General features: G+C 42.7%; 1 protein-coding gene across 2 annotated transcripts in view; it reads left to right on the top strand.

Moving 5' to 3' along the window:
* Nucleotides 1-15,442, top strand: part of LOC125905062 (voltage-dependent calcium channel gamma-7 subunit-like) — a 100,884-nt gene that overhangs the window by 15,594 nt on the left and 69,848 nt on the right. The window contains exon 1 of one of the 2 annotated variants that reach the window (XM_049602874.1): nucleotides 9,404-9,693. The exons of the other annotated variant lie outside the window; for it this stretch is intronic. The gene's annotated coding sequence lies outside the window, so the exon portion shown is untranslated. Of the gene's footprint in view, nucleotides 1-9,403; nucleotides 9,694-15,442 lie in introns of those variants that run through there. 2 annotated transcript variants of the gene reach the window in all.

Here is a 15,442-nt window from a genome sequence, read left to right as displayed (position 1 = left end):
ATTATTATACATATCTTATTATGGGCCGGATACACTTTAAGTTTCTACAGTGCTATGATTTATGTGTAATTAGGTTCAGGCACCAAAAACATTTAGTTATGGTTGGGAAAAGATCATGTTTTGGCTTAAAATACTTGCTTTTGGTGGCACAATCCTCATTGGAAATGGTGATTTCTTGATAACAAACAACTGCTTTTCATAGAAATATCCCTGTAGGAAATGCAGCAATGGCTTAGTAAAAACAACCATTTTTTTGTGGCATCATCCTGCCAGGAAATGCAGTGATGCCTTGGTAAAAAACAACCACTTTTCCTGGCACTACACTCCGTGGAAACACACCAATGAGTTGCTAAATAAACACCCATGTTTGGTGGCTAAAAAGTTCCTGCAGTGCAGTGATGGCATATTAAAAAACAGCCAAACAGTTGTTTGTTGGTCTCACATAGCTATCAGCATGGTAGGTGTCTCGCCTAAGTGACACAACATCCACCATCCCCTCCACTTCCCTTTGACAAAATCAGTTCATGTACTCAGTCCACTAACTTCACTATAGAAAAGTTGATATGGTACATATGAAACATACAAATGTAATGTATTGATGGTTTGCAGAAATATACAGTGCTGACATTTTTTTCCTGGCAACTGGGCTGAACAGTGAGGACTTCAGTATAACTCTCATTCAGTGTGAGAAAGATTTTTAGCCATTTGGCGTTTGATTTATTCAAGGTGATAACCAGAGAACAGAAAACATTTGGCATCGCCCAGTTCCAGTGGAAGGTACAGCGGACGATCATCAGCATAACTGTGAAAATGGATGTTGTGTTTTCTTAAAGGGATAGTGCACCCAAAAATGAAAATTCAGCTATTATCTACACACCCATATGCCGAGGGAGGCTCACGTGAAGTTTTAGAGTCCTCACATCCCTTGCGGTGATCCAAGGGGAGAGAGGGTAGCAACACAACTCAAACTTATGTCGGGGCTTCAGGACACTTGGATCACTACGGATGAGCAGTATGGAGATATTTTGTGGTTTCAATTGTTCAGTTTTTGGATGTTTGAATCTGGGGCGCCGTAAGCCTCCATTAGGTGGAGTTGTGTTGCTACCCCCTCTCCCCTTGGATCTCCGCAAGTGTTGTGAGGACTCTAAAACTTCACCTGAGCCTCCATCGGCATATGGGTGAGTAGATAATGGCTGCATTTTCATTTTTGGATGCACTATCCCTTTAAGGGACAGGCCAGTGGTTAAAGATAATTAAATAGAACCTAAAATGGAACCGTGTTATACTCCGCAGTAGAAAAACAGCATTTTGACAGAGACTTTTGTATTGGTTAACCATCCAAGAAAATATAATTATCGATTGTATCAAAAGATTTTTAACTAAAGCCTTACCAGAGTCTAAAGATAGCAACAAATCATTGGTCAAAGAAAAACACCACTGCAATAACTACAGACAACACTTTCCATGCAGCCTGAGCTGTGCAGATAATGAAACCATCTTCCCTCCAGCTCACACACTTTCTCATCCCTGTATAAGGAGTTTATAGTTCTCCCCTGGGAATGGGACTTATGGAAGCAGATTGCTAGTCCTGTAACGCTGAGGGGATGAGAGCCTACCTGAAGTGGGGACGACCCATTTTGAAGGTAAACCAATCTGACGCCAGACACTATTGAAATGTGTGAGAATGTAGGCCAGTGGCTGTGAAGCATCACCATGTACTGAAGAATGTGATTACCATTGATGCTGTACCCTATAGGAACCACATGGCACATGTCAGCTCACATCAGGCTCTCATTGCACTTAAAGGGATGATGATATAGAGGGCTAGGCACGCGCATTTTTTTTTAAAAAAAAAAAGATGATATAGATTACCTCATGACATTTCCTGATGCATCACTGGCTGCTATGCTGTGTGTCATCGCAGGAGTCCTTCAGTTGCATCCATGCTCTGTTAGTCTGCAAGAAATGTTCTTCAGTGTAACAGCAACACGGCAAATATGGATGACAGTACATCTCTTCCCCTTTTTTTTTTTTTTTTAAAGATCAACCTCTTATGAAATTAGATTAAAGTTGGTTCCACATTCGTGTTTAGTTTTGTATATCAGGCTGTTCTCATGCATTGTTTGAACGTTAACCTATAAAAAGTAATGTACCACAATTTCTATATAACACATGTTATCATGAGCCAGTAATCTGTGAATAACCCACTTGGGAGTAGTTGGAAAGGCTGTGATCACATCATTAATTCACTGATGGGAGTAAAGAAGGAAATGACATGAAGAGCAAAAGTTTGCGTAAGGAGGCAGGTTGAGGTGGTGGATGGGTCAAATGGACACAAAACTTTCTCCAAGGAGACTAGTGTTTGTATTCCATGTGAAACTAAGTAAGCTTTGTTTTTTTTAAGTCATGTTATCACCATATTTCTATTCTTCAACCTTACCTACATAACTGCACAATGCCAAATCTTTTTGTAACCTAGCATCATAACTGCGCTTGCCCAAACCTAACCTATGTAACTTAACACGGGTCCATGTCATTGGTTCGACAGCCCATTGGTTCAACATCCCATTAGTCCGACTGTCCGCGGTGCTGAACGGCTCGCGGCGGGCGTATGCTGCAGATCTACTTAAGGTTTGTGTGTATAAAAACATCTGCAAACTCATTGCACGCGCAAAAAAATGTACAAACTGATTTACTAACAGTGCGCACTAAGGGTTGCGTCTTTCAAAGGTGCAAAATAGCACGTCTGCATCCAGTTAGTACGTTTGCTGCAATGAATATGCAATATGGGGCGTTTACACGCAATTGTGCGTGTGCTGGGAGGAGAAAATGTAAATATATTAATTTAGTACACGCAAAGTGATTTATCAAACCTGAAAGCAATTTTGCTCATAGAAGCTGCGTCTATATTTAACATGTGCCAAAGGGAGGTGCAAACAGTTTGTATGCGTAATTACGCACACATGGCTGCGGTTATTGTTGCAACAAGGAGACATTGAAATGATGAAAGAAGACGCAGAGAACGCATTTTTCACCCTCGTGTGAACATTTTTGGAATGAATGAGGAAACAATCATTAAAACATATCACCTACCCAGCATTGCCATTTTGGAGCTGTCCCGGGTCAGTACACGATTCTTTTATTCTGAGAAACAGTTTTCTGTTTTCCAAGTTGCGAGATGGCGAGTTTGGAGATGGCTGGCTTGTAGGTGAGTCAGTTTGTAAAATCCTTTGTAAAATAATTACATTAAAAACAAAAGCGTGTTTCATATTGATTCATATGTTTTTTGAGGTGATAGTGCATACCCCCTACACCTCTTCCTCCTGACACCTGTTCTCAACCCGACCACTGCCAGAGAGATAAGATACAACGAGGCCCATATCCGCACACAGAATATTGTGGAGCGCACCTTTGGAATCCTGAAGAGCAGGTTCCGTTGTTTGGATCGCACTGGAGGAGCACTGCTGTACAGGCCAGAAAAAGTGGCCCTGATTGTAGTGACCTGCTGCATGTTACATAACATCACCAAGCAACACGGGCTGGAGCATAATGCCACGTGCGAGGATGCTAAACAGTTCTTTATCGTATAGCCTATTTTACACAAAATGAATATTCATAGCCAATATAAGAAAACTTAAACGTGACAGTTGAGTGTATTATTTGTGTTTCCTTTTACGCAGGTGGAGCTTGCCCGCCATGCGCACCTCTCCACCCTTTCTGGTCCCTGGCTGTTGGTCACAGATTTCTTCCCATGTAGCGTTCCCTTATGAGACAGTCAGGTTTCTTTGCTGTAGCTCATTTAAGGGTTTATTGGCCTCATCTACCAACACTTCTAATTCCATAGGGTCGAATTTCACTTTGCGCTTTCTCTCCAAACTCGCCATGCTGCACACCATAAAACACGCAAAACCCTAATTTAAATAGGGTGTCTCCAACACGTTTGCACCTGTTGTCGTTTGCGCAATCACTCTTAGTAAATCACCCACAAACCGCAGTTCAGCCCTACACGCAAAATTCTAGATTGCGCAGGCAAATTAGTACACGCAAATTGGGATCTTAGTAGATCCAGCCCTAAGTATGTAATGTGACAACAGCATTTGTTGAGTGCTTACTTGATAGATATTTTACAAAACTTCAACGCATTCTCATCCCAAGTTGTCACATACGTTGCTGCTTTTTACAGTGGCCTTTCACATCTATATATTACTCTCTAGGTATCCCTTTGCATCTGATGATGATGTTCCGGGGTGCTGCTACCAATGGATGTCAGGATGTCAACAGAGGTTTAGGCAACAAAAGCACATGGTAAGGTTTAGAAAAACATCATGGTTTGGCTCTACATTTATACGGGGCGCATAGCTTTTTCATTTATTGCAGTGACAATCTTTCCCTAACCCCATCAAGTTCTTTTAGCTGCCTAGCCTTAGCCATACATTTACCATATTTTATTTGGTTTACCCACAGTGATTATCCAGCATCAACTGTGCCATAGTTTCCATAACATCTTGTTGAAATTCATAATGTTAAAAACATTGGCATTGGGCAATAAAACGTTGTTGCTGAACATAATCTGGAGGTTCAAAAGTTGTCAACCACTTATGTTCTTGTCTCGGAATTGAGACAGCTAACTGGTGAAATGGAGACAGTGTTACAACTTCTGTTTCTTGGTAGCACAGCAACAGTGACATTTAATTGAAGTATATCTCTGGTATCTAAACCATCAGTGCTACCTTTTAGTGTTGTTTTGCATCATGTCATTTGAAGAGCAAAAATATTCATCTAAGACGCTCTGTGTGAAGTCATGACCTTATTGACCAAATTGCCCCGACAGCTGTCTCGTTAAATTTTGTAATTTTTGTTCATTGTTGTTTTGTTTGCTTTTTCATTTCAGGGTAGGTTACAATTAGGACAAATTTTCTGCAGTGGTTTATTCGACAGTTGCGTAGGGTCAAAAAGTTGTAACAGTGAAGAAGCCAGAGAAACTCAGCGGTATTCACTGGTACTGATTTTATTAACATTTCATTTGGTTAAATTATTTTTATTTGGTAATGGTAAAATTAAATTTTGTAAACATGAGCCCTGGCTCAAAATAAGTGCATAACTTACCTCTTTTGTGATTAACTTCAAGCTGAAATTATAAATGAATATGTATTTAACATCCTTGAATTGAATTAGTATAATAGTGCTCCAGTAGAGTGTGATTAAAATTCTGTTCTTTAATCAGCCAATCACAGTTTCAGCCCAGGATGTTGCTCAAATTGCCAAAAACCAAGCAGCAGCCTCAGGGGCTAATACATGAAGCCAGTGCGGCAATGCCAAAAAAAATTAAGGGTGTGGTCGCTTTATGTTCCACCTTCTCGTCCAAATATGATCACTGATGGCTATAAAAAATCAAGATGGTGTTGTTCAAAATGCCAAACTAGAAGGTTCAGAACAGCAGTCCACAAAACAATGGGTGATATTGTTGTGGCTATGTCCATTATCTATTCTACAGTCCATGGCAAATACAAACTAACCAGCAAATATCTTTGTCTCGGTACAAGTACTTGTGTGTGTGTCTGTGTGTTTGAAGTTGGCAGGTGGAATGAATTCCCTTGTTGCCCACACATGTACTCATGCATCTACACATACACATACACACACACACACACACACACACACACACACTGAGTGAGTCACAGGGCAAAACAGCCTACTGTATCAGTCTGTGGGTCGCCAGGGGCTGATGGGGCCACTCAACCATGAAAGAGGGTATAGAGGCATAACAGACAAGCACACAAACACACTTACACACATGCTCACACATACACAATATCACATGCAAAAGCACAGGGAGACACATGCATACATTTTTTTTTCTAATATGTGACATCCTGTTCTTGCTCTCTCTCTCTTTCTCTCTTGTATGATTTAAAGATTGTATGTTTATGTCTTCAAAAAGTTCACCTTCAAATGCAAGATGTTTGGCAGAAACACTGATTATGTGAGTGGTTGGACTAGTCAAGGTCAAAGCCTGGCAGGACTCAGTCTTAAATCAAGCCTGAGTAAAAAGAGATTTGAAAATGGAATTCTGAAAGAAAATAATGCTATGGAGCCTTCTTATAAAACTGAGCTGAGGCCAATAGTGAGACTGAGCCTGAAGCCTTCAGTCCCTTTAGGGGTCAGGGCCCAGTCACCCTTTGAATTACTGTTCTTAAGTCCCTTCAGGTTCAGTTAGGCCTATAATCATCAATTGCTCTTTCATATATGTCTTCATCTGATGATGCAATAGTGACATTCACCACTGTAAGTTATTATTTTCCTCTTATTCTTACACAATATTGCATTATTGCTCATTATCAATATTACATCATCATCACTTAAAAATATGTAATGGCATATATTACATAACAATCCCCAGTTGTCTAATCTTACATTTTGACATGTTTCGTTATTTCACTGTCACTTGTTCAATGGATACATGTTTGGATACATGTTCTTTTGTAAATTCATTACATTCATTTGTTTTAGAATAGATTGATAATTTAAATCACAAATGCATCTTTTGCGCACATATTTAATGATTAAATACACAGCGCTAATTACTGTTGTATCTTTCAATCAGTTATGACGTTCTTGTACTGCAAAGCCATGATTAACTGCAACCAGCCAGCACTCACAGATGTCTATTTAAAGTCTGTAAAATTACAGATTAACTAACAGTTGCTGCTTCAGGTTAGGTTCAACATTACATAACATTACTGGTCACTTAATTAGTTAAACAAATAAAATATTTGAGTCTAAACAATATACAAAAAATCATATATACGATAAACCCATTAATCAAAACATTAAAAGAAATGCAAATAATAACATGGAGTTATCAGTAGAGGTTTGCTGGTGCTCCAGTAATACAACACATGCATGTAACATGACTAAAATTCTTTCATCAGTGTCCACAAGGAGTGAACTCAATTTAGTGGAGTCATGCCCGTATTTCTCACGGATATCCTGTGTACGAGGGCACACAAGTGTGTGTGTTTTTCATTTTGTATGCCAGTCTTACAGCAACACACACGTTGTTCTGGTGGTGTTCGGCACCTCCTCACTATTGGTCTGTGAGAAGACAACCTGAATCGTGTAAAAGTTATTCTCATATTGTAATTGTATTGTAAATGTATTCCAATAATCAATACGGGATGTAACCAAAGAGTGAACGAGATTCATGGTGCCATGAGGTGTAAGTGACAGGCAAAGATGATTCATATTACGTAGATGAAAGTATACAGACCAATCAACATTATTAATGTGGGCCTCAAAGGACAATGTACTGTCCAGGATGATACACTCACTCTCAATCATCTCTCCACAATCACTCACACTATGATCCTGTTTCTCCACAACATTTGTACATTTGTACAGACCACTGTGCAACTACATCTACTGATGCTTCTGGACACATCTTCAGTGATGTTCCTGGAATCATCGGGTATTTTGGGTCTTTCAACATCATACACCCTCCTCCAGGCGACCCAGCTGAGGCTGATCAGACCTCAGCTTGAGTCCAGATGGCTTTTCTAGCTATTCTGATTCCATGGATCTCCTCTCTTGAGCCATAGCCATCTTGAGGCTTTCTCTGCCGCTTCGGTGGTGTTGCAGCCCAACAAACTGAAGGCTCTGGACGGGGATCAGGCTGGAAAGCCCCTGCATCCGACCTCTACTGGGAGACACATCGCTCCAACCGGCTTGTTGACACTTGCTGACCAGTTCCTCGTACTTGGCGAGCTTCCTTTCAAAGGCCTCCTCCAAGCTTTCTTCCCAAGGGACTGTTAACTCCAGCAGAACCACCTGTTTGGTGGACTTAGACAGGAGAACAACATCTGGTCTTGGGGTGGTGGTCGCAATGTGGTTGGGGAACTTCAGTTGCCGCTCAAGGTCCACCAACAACTGCCAGCCTCTTGCAGAGGCCAGGATGCCTGCAGATGCTTTTGCAGCTCTGATGAAAGTGATGGCTTGCTTGGGGGGGGGGGGCTCTTGGCCCACTGAACTGCTGCACCAATGGCTTCAGCAATGGCCTTCAGGACTTGGTCATGCCTCCATCTGTACCTTCCCTCTCCTAGTGCCTTTGAGCAGCTGCTCAGAATGTGCTGTAGGGTTCCACACTGGGAGCACAGTGGACATGCTGGTGATTCCACTTTGCCCGGAGGTGTAGGTTTGATGGACTGGGAAGCACATCATAAACCACCTGGATGAGAAACTTGATCCGCTGTGGCTCAGCCTTCCACATCTTGGCCCAAGTCACCTTCCTCGCAATTGCGCTCTCCCACCGCTCTCCCATCTGCGCCTTGTTGCCACACTCCCACTGTCCTGCAAGACCTCGCCTCCTCGACTGCTGCGCTCACCTCCTCCTGGACTAGGCGGCACATCTCCTTCCTTTTAGCCACAAATATGTTATATTTGTGCTTTTCACAGATATCATATCAACGTTTCTAAAGTGACGTAGAATATGAGCTGACTTTGTCATTTGGAGGTGAATGGGATGGCAGAAGGCGTGTCACTTCTGGCAAAACATCTGCCAAGCTGCAGACCACTCTTTGAGACCACCGACAACAAAACCAGTTGTGATTTAGAGAGTCATTGCTGTGTTTCCAGTGGCTTTTTAGGCAGCAAATGTGGGTGTCCTGTAGCTACCTGTCACTGTATTCCGAGAGGTACTGTGCCAAGAACAATGATTGTTTTCCTCTGAGGACACTGCTTTGTTTCCTGCAGGGATAGTGCTACGTAAACCATGGCCAAGATTTTTTTTTTTTTTTTTTGCGAAACCTAAACATATGTTACCACAACCTTGTTAAAATGTAAAGTTTTAACAAATCTGTAAACACACTCAATAAACGTTATGTATGCCTTGCAGAAACGTACAAAGCTGTCATTATGTTCCTGATGATTGGTTTTCTCCTGCAGAGGGACATTTTCCCACAGTGTGACAAGTTTGATTTTCCTAGCTTAATGGGGAAACAAAACTGTTTCAGATCAAAACATCTGAGTTCATTTCTTTCCTCTGGCTCCCTGCTGGAGATTTACTTACTGCTGTCAATCATTTTCCTCAGTTAATATATAGAAGAAATGAATGCACACTCACAGTACAGATCCATGTTTAAGTGCTGTGTTTATTAATGACTTAGACGATGCTAATTGTTGCTGTATGTTTGATTCAGTCATGCTGTCAGCTCATATGATGTGGCCTCAATTCCAGCCAGCACGCTCTTACGCCGTGCTGTCTTTGCGCGCGCGATTGTGTGTGTGTGTGTGTGGGGCGGGGGGCCGCGTGTCTTCTTCTCCCTCAAGCCTACATCACTGTAACCCCCCCACCCCTCTCCTCTCCCTCACACATACACACACCGGTCCCACCTCCCTATACCCAAACTACAGTGAAGCCCATTCAAGCGATTCTCCGCAGTGCTGAAAGAGCAGTGTGAAGTAAAGAAGGAGAAGGAGGAGGAGTGAAAGAGGGGGGAAGAGAGGAGAAGAGGGGAGATACGGGGAAACACGAAAGAGAGCGAGAGAGAGTGTGTGTGTGTGTGTGTGTGCAGCGAGACCAGGAAAGAGAGAAAGAGAGAGAGATAAGGGGAAAACTGTAAATTTGGTGCCCAGGCTTCCCAGTGCGCACTCATCTCTCGTCGGCTGCACCGTCCGAGCAGCTCTCCGCTCCGCAGGGTGAGTAAAGCTTCTGCTGCCTTATGTTTAACTGCGACTCACCAAACCCCTCCATTCCACCCATGTACTCCTCACCGTATCATCTCACCTCACTCCCCCGTCTCTCGCATCTGTTCTAAAGCCGCTCGCACTCTTTAGGGCTTGTTGAGGCGAGCTCCGCTTCTTTGGTTGCGCACGTCAGGACTTCTGTTTCGGCTGCAGGGATGAGAAATGATGCTCATGCATGTGACTGTGTTGACAGGGAATGTTTAACCTCCCTAAAAAATAGCTAGGGATGTTGTGTAAGAGAGGAGCCTCAAGTCTTTCTGCTCCCCTCGGTTTGAGGGAACGTGCGCTGTTTTGTTGACAGCTGATGAGCGTGTGTGCACGGCTGTTTGCTGGCCTGTTAGCGGAGGAATGTACTGTACAGTGATTAGTGTGGCGCATTTGGAAGGAGCGCGCCGCTGTAACGCCGTGCAGTCAGCATAGAGTCTGGAGAACGGCACGGTTAAAGCCGCGTCGCTCCCAGCGGCGCGTGGAGAAGAGGAGAGAGAGAGAGGGAGGGTGACGAAGGGGAGGGGAGGAAAAGTGTGTGTGGATGATGTGATTGTGTCACTACAGTACATGTGTGTTGGGGGGGGGGGGGGGGGTTAGGGAGGAGAGAATAGGAGTGAGGCAAACGTGTGAGGGTGAGACCGTGTGCACATATGTGTGTGTGTGTGCGTGTGCGTGTGCTCTAAAAAGTCTTGGCTGCTTCTTGGGGAACCCATCCTGTGATACTGTTCCAGCAGACTGCAGCACTTCATACTAGGTCCATCTCACTATCCTTACTGTACATCTATATGCATAATGTGTGTGTGTGTGTGTGTGTGTGTGTTGTCACCGAAAAGGGATAAAAAGCTGACAGGAGTGAGAGCCCCCTTTTTTTGTTTTCAATTTCCAGCTATATCCAGCTCTTCATTCTGGTAATTAAAGTGAACCAGTGTATTTGTTAAAGACGAGGGGAATCTGCAGAGATTGCACAGTGCAGCATATAATGATAGGACCATTTTAGAGGCTGTAATATAACTGTAAATCATATCATTTCAAACAGCTTTTAGGGAGTTAAAGGACACCTTATAATGGCATGTTTGTAAAATATGCCTTAGTGCCTCCCACAGATATATATCACAATAGAGTGGTTTAACCTTTAGTATGTGACAGCTTGTGCATTAGCTGTTCTAATGCTGCATTAAAGTCATGTGGAATGGTAGGCAGTGACTGGTGGTGCCAGATCTCACGAGAGAAACAAGCAACTGGGTCTATGAACACAAGACGCAAAGAAGCAGTAAATTAAAAAAAAAAACAGTCGAGAGACAGGCCACTTGACCAGTTTGAATATATGAATTTATTTTGCAGTGCATAAGCAACCATTTAAAAGAAATACTGTAACTTGTAATTTACCATTTTTCTTGAAATGAAAATAAATAAGTTGAATTTAAATTGAAATGATTTAACCCAATATACATTTCTGCACACCACAGGTTTATTTGTACGTTATTATGTAGCAGCAACACATTCTCATCCGAACTTGTAAGATATTGACACTTTCTCAGCGGACGTAAATGTCAAAATATGATGCGTTAGGTACCCTCTTGCACCAGTTTTGGATGTTCTGTCCAAACTGGTCTCCCTCCAAAATCTGGCGCTTGGGCAGTAATAGAGTTGGGCGATCTTGTCCATATCCTATCGTCCTATCGCCATCTAGTGAAATCGCCGATGAACGATGTTATCGCCCGGGAGGGGGGGGGGGTCTGAAACGTTCACTCATAGCCTCCCGTTTGAGCAGCTTTATAAAGCTCTTGAGCATGTAATGGCTCCTTAATTAGCAAGTTGACTTTACATAGACGGCATATCTTTTCAATTTCTCCTGACATTGTGTTGTTTGGTTTGTTCACCGCTCCGCGACATGCGCGTTAAGGCCTGAACATACTCGGCCCTAACATACGCGGAACGGACTCCGCGGAGGTCCGCGCGGACTGAAAGCAGACGTCTGCAAGTCCTGTGCGAGCAAAGCTTAGATTTTACGACCGCGTGGACTCCGCTCCGTGCACCAGTGACTGCTCGGCATGTATTTTTCACATCGCGGGGATTTTTCACGGACATTTTTACAGGAAACTACAACGTGGAAGTGCGCTCGACTATGAACGCCCGAATGACTGCGGACATTCCTCGCGGAGTACGCTCCGCTTATGGTACGCCAGAGTATGCTTGTGTCAAGCGTGGGCGATTGGATCGCCTATTGGCACAACCCTAGGCAGAAACTTTCGGCATCAGGCACAGATGAAAAAGCCGTCCTTTAATGTCAGCATGATTGGTAGTCAGTTGTGGTACATTTCAACGGCAGTATCGGGGGAAACAACAAGAATGAAAGTCCGAGTGGGGTGGGCAGGAGGGGTGGTGAATGGGTCCAACAAACGGCAACTTTCACCCAGGAGAGCGGTGTTTGCTTCCCGTAAGATTTTAAAGCCAAACCCTGTTCTTTTTTCCTAAACACAGCTACATGCTTTTGTTGCCTAAACTCAACCATGCGCATGTGTTGTTGAAGGAGAAAAGAAATGCCAATTTGCGGTGTACCGACATAGTGCCTTTATTTTGTAAGAGACTGTATGTAAATGTTAAATTTCCTGTGAAAATGGAAGTGTATTTCCAATTAAGTCAATGCGTGTAACAGGCAGAGCTTGACATGGTTTTCCAAAACATCAACAGCCAATGCACCCATGGTACCTTGCACATTGTATCTGGACATGGAAAGTCCATGACTAAACATTGATATGTGATAAGGTCAGACTGAGAATGTGTTAGCGTGTCAATTTGCACTCAAATTGTGTCCTTTCAAAATACACCTCATTTTTCACAGGAAATTTACAGTCTCTGTTTGTTACAACCATGTAGTCTTATTTTAAGATAAACTTACAACACAAGTAAAACACCTTGTTTTTACATTTATCTCTGTAAGTTTAGGCAACACAAGTCCATGGTTAGGTGTGGAAAAAACCCTTATGGTTTGGCTTTAAGTAAGTACAACTGTTAGTAGCATCATGTAACATAATGTGTCATGTGTCATGGGACATATGTCACTATTGTAACATATATTGAAATAACTCCACTGACTTTTGGTTTCAGACAGCAAGCACTGGAGTTTGTTTGACCCATCGACCTCCCCTCCCACCTGCTCTATGGGGACTTTTCTTGCTCCTTATTATATGGGAGTTGACAGTTTCATAAGGCTGAGAAAGGTGCCTTTGTGCGTTTGTATCTGAGGTGGACATCCACTGACAAATTGACATAGTGGATACGTTCAGTTGTTGCCCACTGTGTTCACAACTGCTGCTGCCCAGTGTAAATCATTCCACTGCGAAAGGTGTTTTAATGCTTTGGTATGTCACACCAAGATCATTGACAGAGCAGTGGTATTTGACGGGTTGGGAATGAGTACAGGCTGGTTGCAGATACGTTAAAACTTAACATTTCAACAACGTTTTGGTGAACATGTGGCTACATTTAGGCACAAAAACCACTTGGTTATGGTTAGTAAAAGGTGGCACTATCCCACTTAGAAACACAACAATGGCTTATTAAAAAACACCCATGTTTGAGGCTAAAAAGCCACTGAAAATGCTGCAATGACTCGCTGTTGTTCGTTGGTGTGCAGTGGTCTGCAGCTTGGCAGGCGTGCCATCTATGTGTCATGCCATTCACCATCCGCTCAACATCCCAATGAGTCATGTCATGTCAAGTCAGCTCATTTAATACATCTCTTTAAAAACGTTAATACGACCCATACGAAAATGTACCAATGTAATGTATTCCTGGTTTGCAGAAATTTACAATGCCAACATTTTCTTCTGGCAACTGGACTGGATCCGGCAACAAGACAAACTGGAGATGTATGGTGAGGGAAGACAGGAAACATAGAAATAAGCCCAAAGACCCCTTGCAACCTGCAACTACCAATATTTTTTATGCAACTTTGCAGGAAAACAAGCCCAGAGATGATTATAATAAGCGGACTAGGCAACTTTTATTATTTTGCTGCAGAATGAGTGCTCTTCACTTTGACATTGCTCTTTGATACAGGCAGCTGCAGACACAGTGCAGATGCCTGGTCGAGGAGAGGCTTTGCATCATAAGGCACTTATCTTCTGCGAGATGGTGAATTTACATCTCACAGCAACTTAATATAATACAATCTCTAGTTTTTTTATATCTAGTGTCAGCAAAGAATGTTCAACATTTACAACTCGTTGTTAGTGTAGGGTAACCTGGAAATCCAGATGCCCCGCCCCTTGCAAATTTGAATTTGCTCTGCAGGGGGATCTGGCCCCGACGTGCAGAGCCTGTTGAATCACCATCAGACCAATCAGATCAGTGTATATGACAGAGGCGTGCTCTGGGTGGGCGTAACATGATGACGACAGTGCTGTGCCCTAAGAGTCTATAAGTAAACCCGCCAAGATGGCAGCTGCCAAAGGACCGCGTCCATTCAATTTGGCTTTGGGAGAAACGCTAAGCCAACTACACGTGTCTTTTTTTTCGAGAGAGGAACAGAAAACTGCCCTAGAAGCCTTCGTTTCCAGGAAGGACATTCTTGCCATTTTGCTGATGGGATATGGCAAATAATACATCAGTTAGCCCCACTTATCGGCAAATCAATGGGGCTTAGTGCAATGAACACGTCACCTTGTTTTTTGCTCTGATTGGCCATCGTGCTATCCAATTGCATGCGGTGGCATTTAATATGCCTCAGTTAGTGCCACTCCTTGGGTAGGAAGGTTGTATCGGTGAGGGCCAGACTCAAAATCTTTCTAGATTTGAGTCTGGCTGATTTCCAGGATAAGAGTAGTGTGCTTGATTACTTGATTACTATGCTAAACCCCGTTAGGGTATGAAAAAAAAAGATACAAATACAAATATTTGGATTGAACAGCCAAATTTGATTCAACTTACATAATTCTGAGCTGGGTACAGCCCTCAGCAGAATTGTAGACAAGGTAGGTTTCGAGAAAGTGGGTTTACCCATTAAGACTCATGCTCACAATGTAGCAGTTCCGTTTGGAAATAAGAGTGGGGTAATGGCATTGCAAGCTTGAAGGTCATGTATAATATTCAACCATTTAATTCACTGCAGAGATGTTCACAGATCTGTGCTCAGGTTGTATAAGAAGTGAAGTGTCATTATCATCAGTTGGATTGCAGCTCTCTGAGGTGAGGAGAAATGAATCACACGCTAACTTCAGTTGTTTAAACAGCTGATTGATGGTGTGAGTCACCAGCGATGGCAGGGTCAGTGCTTCAGTTCCCACCGGGGTTACTCAAGGTACTGTAAAGTCCTTGAGATACATTTGTCCATCGGAGAGATAACAACACATCTCTGCCGTCATGTTAATATCTTATGACTCCAGATTACAGTAATGTCAGCAACAGGGTGATTTGGTTGAGACGAATTATCAACTCTAACTCTGATGAAACAAAGAATTTAAATGTGTCCTATAACCACATTTTAAGCAGTACTGGTTCTGTTTTTAATCTGAATCTCGTCAAGCATGTCAAGAACAAAATCAATCAAAAAGTAGTCTGGCTGTGATGTGTTTGAGTCTGACCCAAATAAACCTGACGATTATTAATATACAAACTTTCACTATAACCCTGACTTTCTACTGAAAAAACAGTTAATTGTGGATTCTTTGTTTCTGTGCATTGCAGTCAGGTATCAGGTTTTAAGCTTCAC

Source organism: Epinephelus fuscoguttatus, linkage group LG17 (assembly GCF_011397635.1).
Source record: "Epinephelus fuscoguttatus linkage group LG17, E.fuscoguttatus.final_Chr_v1".
In the NCBI taxonomy this organism is placed as follows: Eukaryota; Metazoa; Chordata; class Actinopteri; order Perciformes; family Serranidae; genus Epinephelus; species Epinephelus fuscoguttatus.
This window is presented reverse-complemented; position numbering and strand designations above follow the sequence as displayed.